This window comes from Diabrotica virgifera, chromosome 5 (genome assembly GCF_917563875.1).
Source record: "Diabrotica virgifera virgifera chromosome 5, PGI_DIABVI_V3a".
Classification (NCBI taxonomy): Eukaryota; Metazoa; Arthropoda; class Insecta; order Coleoptera; family Chrysomelidae; genus Diabrotica; species Diabrotica virgifera.
Window position 1 is genome coordinate 118,934,532 of NC_065447.1, and position 16,135 is coordinate 118,950,666.

At 33.1% G+C, this 16,135-nt stretch overlaps 1 long non-coding RNA gene across 2 annotated transcripts; it reads left to right on the top strand.

Moving 5' to 3' along the window:
* Positions 1 to 11,533: 11,533 nt before the first annotated feature.
* On the top strand, positions 11,534 to 14,388 carry LOC114341499 (uncharacterized). Of its 2 annotated transcripts, XR_007697952.1 has the most exons (4): positions 11,534 to 11,745; positions 11,813 to 12,015; positions 12,072 to 12,313; positions 12,729 to 14,388. It is a non-coding gene; the product is annotated as an uncharacterized LOC114341499 (long non-coding RNA). The 2 variants fall into 2 exon arrangements; XR_003654238.2 differs by lacking the exon at positions 11,534 to 11,745 and having other exon boundaries at positions 11,761 to 12,015.
* The last annotated feature ends 1,747 nt before the right edge of the window (positions 14,389 to 16,135 follow it).

Sequence of the window (16,135 nt, forward strand, 5' to 3'; positions counted from 1 at the left end):
AACCTCATATATGCTTTAACGGACTCCAGTTTTTGTTTATTTTTTCGTCATCTGTTTGTTTTATTGATAAAGTACTTATGTAAAATAAAACAACACAGTGTAACCTACAAATCATGACCTATGCACATTTTACATTCTTTGCTCCCCAAAGCTACAGTGGTGGCCCAAAATAAATTTTTTCATATTTTGCCACCTACACACATTTTATTGCGTTAATGCTACCTTAATAGCACAATATTCACCCCTAAGTGGTCGCTAAGCAGTGGCGGATCCAGGGAGGGGTGATGGGGCGATCACCCCCACCCCTCTCAAACCAAGTGATATTATATTTGAAGATTATAAAAATATTCATTTATTTTTATAGAAATACTTATATTATATTAATATTATTTTTATAAGAATGACTTTTTATGCTTTAGCGACAGTGGAGGATCCAGCATCGTTAAGAGGGGAGTGCCAATTGGTTAAATCTCTATAAAAATAAATGAATATTTTTATAATCTTTGAATATAATATCACTTGGTTTGTGAGGGGGGGAGGTGATCACCCCCATCACCCCTCCCTGGATCCGCCACTGCGTAGCGACCACCTAAGGGTAAATATTGTGCTGTTAAGGTAGCATTAATGCAATAAAATGCATGTAGGTGGCGAAAATATGCAAAAATTTATTTTGGGCCACCACTGTGGCTTTGGGGAGCAAAGAATGTAAAATGTGCATAAGTCATAATTTGTAGGTTACACTGTGTTGTTTTATTTTGCATAAGTACTTTATCAATAAAACGAACAGATGACGAAAAAAAAAACACAAAAACTGGAGCCCGTCAAAGCATATATGAGGTTTACGGCGCCACTGTGCCGTAACGGTTGCTTATACGAAAAAATGAAAGGACATAATTTTTAGAGTAAATAGTGGTCTTTAACCTTGTATAAGTTTTGTTTAAAAAGAATACATAGGTAATGAGAAAATCGTAAAAACATGCTCGCCAAGGGATAGGGGTAGTTTCTGCAGTATATTTTCAAGGATAGGGGTGGTTTTCGCAGAGATGTTGCAATAACCATATATATTTTTGAAAAGCACTATTGACGAAGCATATGCCCATATGGATCAAAAAGCAAAAAACAAAAAAAATTTTTAACCCCCCATTTTATTTATTTTTTTTTGCTACAAAGGTTGCACTAGGAAATTGCTTTTGGTGTCCATGCATGGGTAATAATAACGTGCACAAAATGATATATGAAGCATATTAATAAAGGGCATTGTGTGTGAATGATTCCAAGAAAATCAATTTATTTATTAATTCTTCTTTTTTTTGGGGTGGTTCCGGGGAAAAAATGGGGGTGCATTATACAAATTTGTAAATAGCACCAGTACGTGGGTAATCGCTAAAAGTCTTTTTACTCTAGCATAAACGGTTCAGATGGTATAAAAAGAGGTTTTTTAAAATGTAACACCCTGTAATTAAAAAAAGGGCATTTACCCTTAAGTGAAACCTATACCAAAAAATCAGTCAATTATTTGTGAATAATTGCCGCAGGATTCCTTCTTAATTTCCGTTACAGTTAGGGAAAAACATATTTTTTTTAAAACATCTTTTTTAAAAACTTGTCAACTTTAGGGCGCCACCCCCGCTAAACGGTGGATGATAGAGAGATGGTGTCGGAAATAAATCGTAGAAAATATAGTCCTCTTCATATTTCTGTAAAAGAAATTTTTTGTAAAAGTTACAGGAAGGGCTACGTTCCGCAAAAACCACAAATTACCCCCTTTAAAGGGGTGAAAAGGGAGGTTCCGGGGCGAAATTTTTTCAGAAAATGTTAGTCTTATAATAAGCACCCCTTGATATACCAGAAAAAAAATAAAACCGGACTTGTGTACATTTTGCAAGGTTCAACCTTTGTTTCCTACACTATACTGGCTCCCCTAAGGATTTTAGAGATCGCATATTGCTAGTTAATCCATAAATTAGATGTTGGAGACACTTAGAACTGTCACGATGAACTACCTTTAGATTAAAAATGGACTTGATGTGATTATGGATTAGTAAAGGCTCATTAGAATACCTGTCACAAAGAAGCTTCCACGCCACTGTAAAATTTGCTGCAGAAACCTTAATAGAATTTATGATCTTTTCAGCTGTCCCCGATAGGGATGATTTTAAATAATGAAATTTCTGAATGTCACTTATATCATTATTTTTAACGATTATTGTATCGAAGCAATCATGATAATTTCACCAGTTTGAATAGTTCCCGCTAAATTGACGCAAATGAAGGGTTGGAAGCTTTATCCCTGAATTAAATGAGCTATTACGATCAGAAACTGAACTTTGATTTGCATTTTCGTTACTAGATATAATAGGCTTAGGCTGTAGAAGCTCTTTTGCCTTTAGTGTAGGAAACAAAGGTTGAACCTTGCAAAATGGACACAAGTCCGGTTTTATTTTTTTTCTGGTATATCAAGGGGTGCTTATTATAAGACTAACTTTTTCTGAAAAAATTTCGCCCCGGAACTCCCTTTTCACCCCTTTAAAGAGGATAATTTGTGGTTTTTGCGGAACGTAGCCCTTCCTGTACCTTTTACAAAAAATGTCTTTTATAGAAATATGAAGAGGACTATATTTTCTACAATTTATTTCCCGACAACATCTGTCTATCATCCACCGTTTAGCGGGAGTGGCGCCCCAAAATTGACAAGTTTTTAAAAAAGATGTTTTTAAAAAATATATATTTTTTCCTAACTGTAACGGAAATTAAGAAGAAATCCTGCGGCGATTATTCACAAATAATCGAACCCTAACGTGCTAACCTAACCGAATTAGGCAATCCAAACCACGTGATTTTTAATGACAGAACGTATGGCAGGCAATTCAGCGTTGCCAGAGTTGTTACAATTGTACCAATTTGATACAATTAACAACCAAACTTTTGATACTAAAGTCCCCTAAAGTAAAAACCTAAAATTTTGTGACAAAATTTGCTTCAAATAATATTAAACGACGTTGTTTTAAGTTTTTGTACAAAATGTGTTGGTTTAGTACTTTGTGTCACTATTCCAGTCATTCCGGTCCATTTACAAAAATTTCTCTGGCAACACTGCACACAAGCGATTTTATTGGATCCTTTATTTAATTAAAATTTCAAATTTAAGATACAATGTGGTATTACTAGGTACCTAAAATAATAAAATATATATTACCCCGATGATTTTACCTAAAGTCTAATTTTAGGGATGCTCAATATTATTTTTTATTAAACTTATAAAACATAAAATTTGTTAACCTAGCTTTCTTCAATCTTCCAAATTACTTAATTAAAACTTTTTAACTACTTATTAAAGTTTATTGACGTAAGCAATATTTTTTACTATGTCACAGAAGTATTTACCAATATTTACACGGACATAAAATACGAAAATTACTTTAAAATACTAAAATAACACTATACTATCATATGCCTTCAATGTATTCATGCCAGAGCCAGCCGCCAGACATCATGCTCCGCGCACTCTAATAAAAAACATGTACTCGTATTTATTTTCCTTCCATTTTAACAGAGGCGCTGATGTCGGCATTGTGATTGGTGGAACATGACTTTTGACAAATCCTGCGCTATCTGTGAATCTGTGTTCAATGTTCGTGTTCGTCCGTTGTCGTTCAGTTATTTTATACGCTGTGTCTAGGTACACGCTAACGTGTACGCAAATTAAAAAGTTAGGTACACGGTACACGCGAAACGTCATCAAGTCAGTGACGTCACTATTTAGCGTGCACTGTTACTGGTTTTTTCCGTACACGCTAACTTGAGAATATCGCGTCAGAGTGAGTTTAGAATTTGTCTAATCGTGTTGTGTTTACATTTTAATATTGATTAGTAAAGAAATTTCTTATTTTTTATTTGTTTAGTATTTGTTTTTAAATTAATTGTGGAGTGTGGAAAATTATTTAGTTCTTTTAATGAGTTTAACAACATTTTAAAACAGTATGACAAAGATAAGAGATAAAATATACATGGCGATTGGTTAGTGTGATACAGCTCAGTAGATCCGCTATAGTAATAGATAGCAATAAAAGTTAATATCAAAAATTGTAGCAAACTTTGAGCTTCTTATTACAAAATTAGTTAGAATGTTACAGGGCATCAGATAAGATAGTGGCAGACCAAACTTATGCTTTTTTAAATGGAACACCCTATATTTTATTTTATGTTCGAAATCTTCTTATAATGTCCCCATCACATAAATATAAAGGTTTATTATGTTATAAAGGGTATTTACAAAGTTATAACCAATTTTCTATGAAAACAACAAGTAACAAGTTCAACTTCCCTGTATAAATAGAAATATGTAAACACAACATTGGTTTATAAACTGAACTAATTAACTTAAGTATAAAAATTATTTTAACAGTATTTTGTACATGTCATGTCAACTAAATATTTATTTTGCTAACCTGAATATATACTTTTATACTACATATACACATTAATTTATTACAATTAAGTTTGAAACATCTGAATAGTTCTGCCTCCCTTATCCTTTCCTTAATAACAAATATTTTTCTATCAAACAAACACAACATATCAAAATATACAATCACTGCGCACGCTAAATAACGACATCACTGGCTTGATGAAGTTTAAATTCGCGTGTACCTAACTTTTTTATTTGCGTACACGTTAGCGTGTACCTAGACACAGCGTATTTTATATGGTCGGTTATGTGATATGATGTGTATGTGTTTGTGTCACCTTAAAAAGCCGATATTCAGTCGTGTTTTTTGATATTTTTATTATTTTGTAATCGAGTACCTTTTTAAAGGTAAGTTTTTCTGGGTAGAAATTTTCTGATTGTAGGTACTGTTTTTCCAACAGTTTTAAAATACACACTTTATTTCGCGTTTTGTTGTTATAGTTCTAATGGCTCCGTTCAGCTGTTCTGTGCAGACGGTGGAAAAATTCAACAAGTAAACATTTATTTAATCCAAATTAAATACTCATATTTCTATGTAAAATGTCACATTATTGTATAAATAAATAAGTAAGAAACAAAAGTTGTTTGTGTTTTACCTTTATTGTCCACTTGAATAAAATATTAAATATTGGAAGTAGGTACCGTATGGAGGCTATGTACCTAGCATGGAGGCTAGATTATGGCACTCTTCCTATCCAATCAACAACAAGAACGTTTAAAATTTCACACCTATCATGTCGAAGCTACAGACCACATATGTGGAGGCCAAATTTGTAGTATCCTTCCAATTAACCAGGGCCCGGATTACGTACACTCGATACGCATCGTATCCGCCATGTTTTACTGTAGCGCCTTATGGGAAAACATGGCGGATACGATGCGTATCGAGTGTACGTAATCCGGGCCCTGGTGCTGAAATAGGGCTTTTCATTCACAGTCATTTGTTTCGAGCTTCTGTCATGTGTCACATAATATTAATATATCTACGTCATACGTTATTGATATATACAATAATACAAATCCCAGACGTATGGCGTAGATATATTAATATTATGTGACACATGACAGAAGCTCGAAACAAATGGCAATCGATGAAAAGCCCTATACGTGACATATTTTTTGAAGGGTAAAGGCGCAGTCTCTCTTATGCGATTGTCGCATGCGTTCGACGCAAGCAGTAGTCGCAAGCAATTAACGCAGTGGTTGGGGTGGTCTCTCTTGTGCGCTTAGACGCATAAGATAGAACAGCTGATGAAAAGCGGGAATTTTAAAAATAATAGGTTAAAGGTTAGGGTTATATCCCTCGGGATAATTCCTCCTTGAATTATCCCGAGGGATATAACCCAATAAAGGAAGAAGAAGAAGAAGGTTAAAGGTTATGTTATATCTGATAAAGGATAGCACCGATAACAGTAAAATTGCTTCATAGTAATTTATAATACTATTGATATTTAGTAATTTATAATTATAGTAATACTTAGTAATTGATAATAATAGGAATATTTAGTAATTTATAATAATAGTAATATTTAGTAATTTATAATTAGTAGGTAGTAGTAATTAGTAGTAATAGTAGTAAGTAGTAATTAATTTAGTGATAATAATAATGGGGCATCTACAGAGACAGGTTTATCTTCACATATTAAAAGAGCAAGAATTGGAGGAGAACATTTTAAAAATGATGCTCTCAGATGAAGGTAATCCAAAAAAGAGTAAAACTGATGAACTGTATGTGAATAGGGTTGAAGAAGGATACCAAACCAATTTAATAAGTAAATATATGGTTGATAATGAGACCAAGTTTCATAGTTTCTTTCGCGTAACAAAGAACCAGTTCCATTAATTTCTTGTTATGTGCTATTAAGGAAGACATAAAGAAATCTCCTACAAGAATGGTAAAGAGAGTGATAACACCAGAAGAAAAACTTGGTGTCACATTAAGGTTAGTACAAAATGTTTATTCTCTGTGCAGTTATGAAAACAACAGCATTGCTTATTTATATCTGGAAATTACGTATTATTAAAATATTAATTAACAAAGCTTCTTAAACTCGAACCTCGTTATCATAAGTTGATAAACAATAAACAACAAACTTTTAAGTTGTATGTCAAATTTTTTGTTGTTTTATGAAATGCACGCATGCAGTCACTGCAAAGCACTGCTATCATCACCAGTCGATGCAGCAGGCGCATGCGATTCCTCGCGTGGGACGCACAAGTCAGACCGGCCGCATAAAGTTTACATTTGAGGAGTGCACAGAACATCGCTTGCGACTGCTGCTTGCATCAAACGCATGCGACAATCGCATAAGAGAGACTGCGGCTTAAGATTTCATTCTACCCAATCACGCAACACTTTTTTCTATGTCAGACATATTGGAATAGTTTGACAGATCGCTGGATTCCCTAATTCCTACAGCAGACAGCAGTGAAGACAGATATTTACAGTGTTGCTAAATGTATTTAGACGTCAACAATGCGAACGGTCGCCTGTTTCTGCGAACCGTGGTCAAGAATATACCGTTTTTAGGAAATGTTCGCAAATCAATCCTTCGCAACTTACGTATACGCCCTAATTGCGAGTGATGTCGAGAGTAGCGAGCCTGCTGACCTGGCAACCTAGCAGGCTGTTTTCGCCTGAAACCTGCCCCTAGCCCTGGCCGGTACCTACGGAGTGCGAGAATAAACCGGTTGGTTGTTTGTGTAGGACAACTAATAATGCTTGTTATTTAATATTTTTTATGACTTTTTAAATTTATGTTCTGCAAATAACTAAAGTTTACGACATATTATTTTCTTGTTTTTTTAAATACGCAGGTATATTAGGATTTATTTAGTTGATGGTTTTCAAAACAAGCCTGCAACAAATACATTTGTTTCTATTCCCTAATATAATGCTGGTTTTTCAAATAAAATTTGCTACCGTCTATTATAAGAAGTCATATTTCTTTAGTGACTGTCCATTTATTAGGCGCATTTTTTATGATTTAAAAAGTACAATTTATATAGAATTTATTATTTTATTTGATCTCGTTAATTAAATGTTTTTAAGTAAATTTACTAATGGTAACTTTCATTTTTTTTATCGTTTAAAAATATATCTGTACCATTTGATCAGATGATGTTATGTCCATTTTTACTACTTTATAGGACATTCAAAAAACCGTTTATGGGAGTTTGTGTTTAAGGTTTTACCTAGGAATTAGCAATTTTCAGAATAAATAGATATGTGAATATATGTGATATGTTACAATTTATTTTACGGACTCGAAAAAGTGGAACAAGAGTTTGAAAATAAAAAAGAAATTTGAAAAAATTGCAAATTATCATGTTTTGACCAAACGATTATTGTTAAAGAATATCACTTATTATCTTCCTATTCTGGAATTATTTGACTTTTTTGTGGAATTTCTTCTTCCTATTCTTCTGTATGTCATCTTTATGTCTTCACTATGTCTTCATCTGCGATGAAGGTTGGCAATCATCACTGCTATTCTAACTTTTGAGACTACAGCTCAAAAGAGTTCAGTTGAGCTGCATACACACCAAGATATTTCTCTTCTACCTATGCTGCGCCTTCCTTGAATATTTTCCTGACACGTCACCACGTGTCGTATGATCCAGATACTGTGGTTTTTTTATTTTGGTGGAATCCAGTATCTCCCTGTTGTGCTCTATTTTTCTTAGTACTTTTCATTGGTTATTCTGTCTGCCCAGGAGATTCTCAGCAATCTTCGATATGTTCACATTTCAAATGGTTCCAATCTATTATTACATTGTTTAATAAGAGTCCATGTCTCCACAACATACACAAGAATAGAAAATGCACAACAATAATTTATTACTCGTTTTCTAAGATTTAGGCTGAGGTCTCTACTACAAAATATTTGTTTCATGTTATTGAATGCATTTAACAATGAATTAATACAACTTGATTCCACAAAAATACTAATTTGTGACATATGCACAAGTGACTTGTACCACTTATCACTATTTGACCATAAAAAATGAAAAATGTATTTTGATCATTGTGTGATAACAATACTTATGATAATCTGATCACGCATAAACAAAAAAATGTGCACTTATCATTGAATAACCAATGCTGCCAATCAAATTATATCCGTTGTGCATTTAGCAGCGTCTGCCTAAACGATAAAGAATGTTGTTTTGATTATTTGTGTACACTAAACACAAAATGAATAAAAATGCAGTTAGCATTGTCTGACCAAATGGTACTGATATATATTATGTGGTCTTATTGTTTAGAATAATATTGAATTTATTACTTTCATCATTTTGAGCGATTGCTTACATATTGAGTTGTATAATATTTATTTCTGTACTAACGTATATCTACTACTGATCGGAAACTGTTTGTCTGCTACGTTTCCGGTCAATTTCCTACAATTTACAAAATATTTATATCTATTTCTATCTACTCTAATCTTGTATTGTACAACTGTGACATTTATATCTGGTTTGTCCATAATTTGTGATTACTTATATACAATTCTAATTTGGTTGGTTCTGCTTGGGATCAATCATGTCCTTAACTAATTTACAAAATAAGCGAGGCGGTTGCAAGTCGCAATTAACTCGCATTGAAAAGTTTCTTCATGAACTGACTGGCTCTGAAGAAACATATTTACTAAATGTCAAGCTAAAAAATATTTTAAGTCATTATGATACGTATCAACAAATTCAATTAGAAATTGCTTCTTTATCTAACACTGAGGAAGATAATGCTTCTTCGGACGGTCCAGCCGAGAATAAAGTCGCTGACCGTTTTGAAACTTGTATTGCAAACCTTCAACTGCTTATCGAAAATAAGAATAAAAAATCTGTTGCTGACACTAATGCATCAGACGCTGTCTCTAATGTGGTATTACCTAGGATAAATATAAGGCCTTTCTGTGGTTTAGCCCATGAGTGGCCAAGTTTCATAGACCTTTATATAGCCTTAGTTCGTAACAACAATAAGCTACAATCGGATGGCGAAAAGTTCTATTATCTGAAAGGTCTATTGCATGGACCTCCTTTGGAGATGATTTTGACTCCTTAAGCGTAACTAATCAAAATTTACAAATTGCTTTAAATATTCTTAAAAATGCATATGATGATAAATATAAATTACTCTATTCTCTGTACCAAACCTTGATGGAACAGAAAACCGTTTTGAAAAGCACTCCCGCAGAATTGCGCGAATTTCAAATATCTGCTCATAAAACTTTTGACTTGATTAATAACTTAAATTTAGACCCAAAAGTAAATTTTGAATCTTTAATAATATTTTTAATGGAACAGAAACTTGATTTCAATTCTCGCCGGGCTTTCGAAAGTGAAAGAAAGCCGGAAGATATTCTTACTGCAGAATATTTTTTCGACTTCTTGCAGAAGCGTCATTCTATGTTAGAAAATCTAAATCTCTTTGAACCGAATAATAAAGCTAAAATAAATCCAAAACAAAATGACTCCAGTAGAAATGAAGTCACACTTGCATCTACTGTACATTCGTCAAATAATTTTAATCCCAGTCATTCCAGGTCTGGAGCTAACAAACCAGGCTGTCTTCACTGTTCTAACTCTTCTCATTAATTTTATGGTTGTTCCAAATTTCTTTCGCTGTCACCTCAAGATAGGTATCAGTTTGTTAAGCAAAAGAAACTTTGTGTTAACTGTCTAAATAGTAATCATAATACTGCAGATTGCAAGTTACTGCGCAGGTGCGTTACGTGTGATAAGTCCCATCATAGCTATCTTCATTTTGATTCTCAAGGTTGATTGCCCAATAACTCAAGTAATCGAAGTGATTCTAGAAGTTCCTCCTTTGCTGGTGCAAATAGGTCCCCATCTAATATAAATAATGGTTCTCAAAATCCACGTAATCAATCTAATTTTGTAAATACTGGTGCTGCCGGAGCAGATCAGTTTCTAGACTCTCCAGAGTCCATGATGTCATAATCACAAACTACATTGACTGCAACGTCAGTCAAAACTAACATTGTACTGCTACCCACGGCATTGGTGAAAGTCCATGCTTCTATATAATGATAGGTCCATAATCGGACGAGCTGTGCTGGACTCAGCAAGTCAAATGAGCATTATTAATCGTTCCTTTGCTCAAAAATTGAATTTATGTTTCAAAAAACAAAATGCAAAAAATATTTCCGGCTTAGGTAGTAATAATTGTATCTATAGCGGAGAAGTGGTAGATATTACCTTCAATTCTCAAATAGATCCTCATCTTATCTTTAATTTATCTTGTACGGTTATAGACAAAATAACCAATAACTTACCGCAATTTTCTATCTCTCCTTCTAACTTTAAAATTCCGGCACACGTGAAAATTGAGCTTGCCGATCCTTTATTTTTTGAATCCGGCCAAATAGATATTCTCATTGGCTGTGATTTATATCATTATTTACTTAAGTCGACCGTGATTCATACGGGTCCCAATTTGCCGTCTTTCATAGACACTCATCTCGGATACGTTATTGCAGGTCCTGTACCTCGTAAAAATGTTAATACTTCTAGTGAAAAGAGTTGGTCTTCTACCTTTCTAACTGTATATAATGATCAATGTGATCAACAGTTGGAGCTCTACCGTACTATGGAAAAATTTTGGGAGCTAGAAGAAATCCCTGATTGTAACCCAAAGCATTCCAATGACGAATATGTGGAAAACATATTTCAAGATACAACTGTTATCCTTCCTTCCAGGCGATATCAAGTAGATATGCCTTTCCTTTTAAATCAAACTAAAGAATTAGGCCGGTCTTTTGGTATGGCCACTCAAATATTCTCTTCTCTTGAGAAAAGGTTTTAAAATGATACAAAGCTCTTTGCAGAGTATCAAAGTGTAATTTCAGAATATCTTACACTCGGACACGCTAAAATCATTCCTTTGTCTTTTTATCATAGTGTATCTAACGAATTTAAATATTTCATAACCCACAGGTCGGTAATACGAGAAGGAAGTGTGTCCACTAAACTCCGGGTCGTATTCGATTTCTCGGCTAAAATCGATTCTGGTGTGTCCCTTAACGACTTAACTTCAAAGGGATATCAAGTTCAGCAGCGGGACTCCGTGCACTTTCGTTTCAAGCGATGCGATCGCATTTATGCAAATTAGCAGAGTATAGACGTAGTAGAAGAGGTGTTCCCAAATTCCCAACAGACTACTAAATTCCACACGGACGTAAGCAGTGATTGGTCGTTATCATCTGATTTTGACATAGATAGACATATGGATTTGGATGAATTTTTGTGGTTATGTAAGTATATTTTTTGTCTGTCTGATACACTTGGAACACTTTCTTGTTTTTGAAAAATTTGTTCAAGAATGGAAATATGAAGACGTGGAAAGATATGCAGAAAGTTGAGACAAGTTATGTAAGGTCTAGAACAGTTCACACAAAGAAACAAGATGATTTATACTATGAGTATAGTTTTTAATCAATTTCATGCTATGAGTGTAACAGAAATAACATAATAATATGCAAGGAGTATAGATGCTAGGAGAGTATATTATATTCATTGATGTGGTAAGTCCTTTATTAGTTGCAATAATTAAAACTTATAGGTACTTGTCTATCTTTAGGATATAAGCCCAACTATAAAATAATTAGGACAGAGAAACCTGTTCCATTCATTGTCCCTCCAGACTGATTTGCAAACTGTGAGATCAAGGACAGCTTTCTATCAGTTATGTATTGGAAAACACATGCTGAACCATGCATCTGTAAAAACTACAAGAAAAAATGGTTGTAGAGAAATTAATGAGGTGCCACCCAATAAAATTTCATGAGATTCAAGAATGTGAAGATACATGAGCAATTTCAGGTAGGGATCCTATTAAATTACATAATGTAACTTTAACACAGGTATATGAAAGTGAGTGTAAGGCAGTGGTCTCCAATAAACACTGTACACGGCCTAAGGCATCTATTGGATACCACCAGTTAAGTCGGTGGCTACTACAAATTACTCTGTAATTTGAATTTGTTTTAGAATTACTCTTTTCTGTAACTCTTTTCGGTTGTAAGATAGTTTTCTGTCCTTCAAAGTTTATTAAAAGAACGAAAATGAACAATTTTCCTACAGCGTGACATACGCAGCCTACAACATCTATTGGAGACAACAGCCTTACACATTGTTTTGTAGAGTTTGTAACATTTTTTGTATTCCCTGTTACCAGTGCAACTGTAAAGTATATGAGCTGAAAAATACCTTATGAATAATACTAACTCTGTTTTAGATGATGCTGCAAGGTGTTTGGGAGAAAATAAAAAGAGAAACTGAGTAAACATTGAATTTGATATTAAGATAGTTTTTTAGCTCACAAATGTTTTTTGTTTTGTATCTGTATTAAATTTTTATTATACAGTAGGTACTTAGCACCCCAATTATCCGTGCTCCTCGTGACCGGAAGTGGCACGGATAATTGAAAAGCACAGATGATCCAATCATTAATTTCTTATACAGTGAGCACGTAAAGGTTGGAATAAATTCATTTTCTCGAGAATGGACAACTTTTGAAAAAAATCCCAAAACAGGTCAATTTTTAATTTTAAATTACGACTTTTTGGCATATATATAATACTAGTGACGTCACCCATCTGGGCGTGATGACGTCATCGATGATTTTTTTAAATGAGACTAGTAGTCGTGTGATAGCTCATTTGAAAGGTAATTCAATTCTCTATTCAGTAATATAAACATTAACATAATTATTTATACAGGGTGTCCAAAAAATTTTTTTTTGTATTAAATTTATTGACATAAAAAGAAGAATGTATGTAATTTATTTATTTCAAAATACATTTTACTGTTCGCAGAAAACAGAAAAAAATGTATATTTGAAAAATAATCATTGCTTTTTGCTTAAATTAAATGTTCAAATTGTCACGAGGCTGGTGGGTACCTGCTTTAATATTGAATTTAAGCCAAAAACAATATTTATTTGCCAAAAACACATTTTTTCCTGTTTTATGATAGCAGTAAAATGTATTTTGAATTAAATAAATTACACTCATTCTTCTTTTTATGTCAATAAATTTAATTCAAAAAATTTTTTTTTGGGCACCCTGTATAAATAATTATGTTAATGTTTATATTACTGAATAAAGAATTGAATTACCTTTCAAATGAGCTATCACACGACCCCTATTCTCATTTAAAAAAAACATCGATGACGTCATCACGCCCAGATGGGTGACGTAACTAGTATGACATATATGCCAAAAAGTCTTAATTTAAAAATAAAAATTGACCTGTTTCGGGATTTTTTCCCAAAATCGTCCGTTCTTGAGAAAATTAATTTATTCCAACCTTTACGTGCTCACTGTATATGATTCATATAAGAATATTTCATAAGAATTTCTTATGCATGATATGTACTTACCTATCATAAAAAAATAACAGAAAAAATAAATCTTTCATTATGAGTCTCCTTTTCTGCATATAGAGTTTCTGTCGAGTGATTAAAGTGATGCTATTTTGATAAAACCTTAAAAATTCAATTTGAGTAATAGAAAATCATAGCACGGATAATCCGCAGCCCAGATAATCTGCACACGGATCGGGGTTCTACTGTAGTTGTATAGGCTAATTTACAAGAATGTTAGTTTGTTTTTATAGATTTTACTTGATTCATAAATATTGTGAAATTTCTTATAAGATTATATTTACATATATACACATACTTAATTTAGGTCTGAATTTTAAAGAATTGTTAAGTAATGATGTTATTTTATAGACAACATTATAATATACTAGAGTTGTACTTTAAAAATCAAAATATTACTGGGTCCCATGCGGGGTTTAGAGGGGTTTTACCTTCTCCATTGCACCAATAAGAGCCTCCCCTCCTTTGATTTCCGAGATTTTTAATAAAGAATAAAAAATTTTAAACATTAGGTATTTAGTGTTTTATTTAGTTTGCAATAGTTATTTTCAGTAAACATTTTTTATTATCGTATATTTATGGTGAAAACAATATTTAGTGTAAGGTTCTAGAAATTAAAGTCATTTTGAATTTATGCAAGGCAGGTCCACAACAGCAATTTTTATTTTAAGACAGCTAATGGAAAAACTTGAGAAAGAGAAAAAGAAAGACTCGCACATAGTATTTATTAATCGTGAGAAACATATGACAAAGTTACTGGAAACCTACTGGTACTAAGTAGGAAAGGAATACCGGCTGAATATGTGAGTGCTGCTAGACATGTATGAGATGGTAACGATCAGAGTTCAAGCAACGAAAACAGAATATTTTTTTTTAAATATGGTATTACAAATCCACATAGAGTAGTTAGCTGGGATAAACAAGAGCTCCACAAGATGATAGTTTTATGTATGTAGGATCGATATTACTGAGCAATGAGAAAGTACATGGAGATACTAGATACAAGTAATAGACCTGGATCCCGCGTATGAAAAAAAAGTTGATTATTAGCAAGCTGACAATTTGTTAATGGCTTAACGGTGTCGAGTCGGACAGCATGATTTGAGTTTCCACTAGACTTGTGTTATGGACGGATTTTACGGGCTGTGATTGGTCGTATTCAAATCAAGGACATTTAGGATTAGGAATCTCTCTCACTCGTTTGTTGCAGTTTTAGTTTTAAGGTTATAATACTTATACATATTTACATTTTAAATTTGTAAAGTTATAGTTCTTCTACAATAAATATTATAATACAAATGAATATCTTAATTTATAAATGTAAAGTTAATATTTTTCAGAATATTTACGTACTTTGTATGCTGTTTTTTATTAAGTACTTATAGTTTTCTCGGATCTACATTCAGCAAAAATTATATAACTAGGGGGTAGTAATGTTATAAGAAAATTAAATAGTATAATTTATACGTATAAAAGAGATAATATTATATTTATTTGTGTCTTAAAAATGTATGATTAACTTTCAGACTTATTTGATCTGATGTACTTAATTGGCTCAGAGACTAACAAAGTATTAACATATAAAAGTTTAAGGGTTGTAAGAACTTCAGAAGGAAATTTTAATACGAGAGTGGCCATTCCCCTGCCTAAACTGCAATACATATTTAATTTAATTAAATGAATTGCCATAAAATAGTCATACTAACTTTATGATGGAATTAATGGTAGGTATAGAGAAAAAAACAAATAGAACGTTTTTTAAATTGTTTATTAGTGAGCTGTTCTTTAGATCATACATAAGGTCGATCATAGACTATGCCACCATCTTATATGCATCTGCTAGCACCAATTTATTAAAGAAAATAAATGTAACGATCAATTGCTGAATTCAATTGATTGTTTGTCTAGGTGCCATGAGATCCACTCCTGTTGAAGCGTTATTTGGAGAAGCCATTGAATTACCACCACAGTTTAGAAGAACCTATCTGAGTGACAAATTCTTAATAAAAATTCTTCTTTCTCGAAACTCCTTATGCCCCTCAGGGGTGTCAGATCTTTTCATCCTCTATCCATCTCTTCCATTTCTTGCGGTCCTTTGCTAACTCTTTCATTTGTGTATGTGTTTTTCCTGCCCAATTTCTATAATCTGATCGATCCACCTTTTTCTTGTCCTCCATTTCCTTCTTTTACCATACCTTTTTGATTCCATCACCTGCTTTGGTAGTCTTCCCTGGTTCATTCGGTTAATGTGTCCATAC